This window comes from Pseudophryne corroboree, chromosome 8 (assembly GCF_028390025.1).
Source record: "Pseudophryne corroboree isolate aPseCor3 chromosome 8, aPseCor3.hap2, whole genome shotgun sequence".
Lineage (NCBI taxonomy): Eukaryota > Metazoa > Chordata > Amphibia > Anura > Myobatrachidae > Pseudophryne > Pseudophryne corroboree.
The window spans coordinates 128931063-128933348 of NC_086451.1; the positions used below are offsets into that span (position 1 = coordinate 128931063).

Consider the following 2286-nt stretch of genomic DNA (forward strand, 5'->3'; position numbering starts at 1 on the left):
TACTTTGGCTAGGGAAAGCTGTAAAGGTATTATTTAGTTTTACTGAGTATATTACTATTATTCTTATTATTCTTATTATCACATTATAGAATAAAATGTACAGCATCTGATATTATTTTATGATTCCAACAAATATATGTATGTATTTGTGATTCCAATTATTCTTCATCAATGATTACAATTGCTTGTCTTTTGCATACTGGATGATCTTTTGGGGTGTGAATTGTAGTGAATTTTATATTCCTGTTCTACTTGTATGCTAAATTATTTTTCTTGCGATTTCTAACCAAAGCAATGACCTTTCATCAACCAATCAACCCAAATCCAAAGTTCATGGCAGATCAATAAAAAGGGTGTAGTACTGCTGACCGGCGGTCAGGAGACCGCCGGTCAGCTTACCGACGCCGGGATCCCGGCAGCATACCGACGCCGGGATCCCGGCAGGGAGGGGCGAGTGCAGCAAGCCCCTTGCAGGCTCGGTGGCGACCTGCGGTCGCCACAGGTTCTATTCCCACTCTATGGGTGTTGTGGACACCCACGAGTGGAAATAGTCCCTGTTGGTCGGCATGCCGACCATCGGGATAGTGAGCCGTCGGGCTGGTGGAGGAGGTCATGTGACTGTCGGTCAGCTGACCGGCGGTCACATGAATACCACCCCAATAAAAAGACTTCCTGTTGGAATTGCTGACTCACTTTTGATTTGTATCAATCTATCCTACCTTGCTGAGCATGGTACTATGAGACACTTGTGATACCTCTCTCAACCACTTAGACATATCCTGCCAACCCCGGGGGTGTTATCGACAGAAAAGGGAATGACTAGGCACCAGGAAGATAGTAGTGATGTGTAGTTAACCAATACGGGACAATTTAAATATGGTTAGTATCAATATTAATATATATATATTTCTTTATGATTTTGTAACAGCAAGAGATCAGGTCACCTGATCAATAGGTGGCTTCATTCCTGTATATTTACAGTCATAACGCAATAATAATCAATTAATTTAAAGTCACTAACCTTGTCATATTGAACCCAATATAATTAGTGATTGTTATTCATTATTCAGAACCTTCCATTATGAAATATTTTTCTCACTAAACTTATTCGGTGAACTCTCATCTGTGATCCAGGTTTTATTCCCCTGCCTAACACAGACAGCAGATTCACCACACTTTAATTTTCATTATATCTTTCTATCTCACTGAGTACACTTGTACTGTGTACCCAGTTTTTCCTGAATTCTCCGTTTCTGGTGCACTCTCATTAGTGGATAAGGATCGGTTCAGAGACCATACTACCATACCATACCCAACATGCCCGATCTCATCTGATCTTGGAAGCCAAGCGGTTTGGGCTCTGTTAGTACCTGGAAGGGTGACCTCCAAGGAATACCGAGTGTTGTAGGGGTCTACAGAACCTCTGGGATACCACGACTATACAACACTAACAGCAGAAGCACCTTTATCTTCCTTCTATCAGTTTCAGGGGACAGTCATCAATCCCTTTTCCTTTCTATAAAGAATTTCTTTTGTGTGCAAACAATTGGTACCATATATACCCAGGTGGGGCTCCCTGGTATGCCTGGCCCATTGTGGCCTCACTAATACAGTTTACCTGTACTGGTCAGGGCGGAAGGATGCAGCCCAATATATGACTGCAAACCCGCAACCCATATGATACGGAGAGTGACCAGAACATGCACCAAATTTTCTTAGCACTATAAATTTGATATAAGCATATGTGCATTCTAATAATAATCAGGAATCCATTGGTGTGAAACTATATTGTATCTTTATTTAATTTTGGTTTGTTTACTCATCTTGTATATCACGATACCTCAGATAATATTTCTAAATGGTCGCTGTGAGATATTCAAATAAATACTTTTTTGACATTTGATTAAAAGTTAAGTTTTATACCTTATACCTTATACCTTATACCTTATACCACACGGTATTTACCGACTGTTAAGAGTGCACCCACAAAAAGAGTCTTCTTTTTCTCTGTATATTGCTGTGTAAACCCCGTGGGTGTTATACACGTCCTAGCAAAGAGCAGGAAGCAGTTTGATAGCATAACACTATCACACTGCTTCCTGGTTCAGGTCCTTGGTGCACACTGCACATGTATGGCCGTCAGCCAGCATAAGTCACTTTGCGATTGGATACTATAGATTACAAACCAAGAGGGCTACATTTGTGGATTAAAAAGAAGGGACCGCAGCAGATATTGGAGATATCTGCTGCAATCCTTCCACATTATATCTGGGAGATACTTTATAT

General features: G+C 40.8%; 1 pseudogene; it reads left to right on the top strand.

Annotated features, from left to right (window-relative positions):
• Window positions 1-1293: 1293 nt before the first annotated feature.
• Window positions 1294-1411, top strand: LOC134950099 (5S ribosomal RNA; annotated as a pseudogene).
• Window positions 1412-2286: the final 875 nt, after the last annotated feature.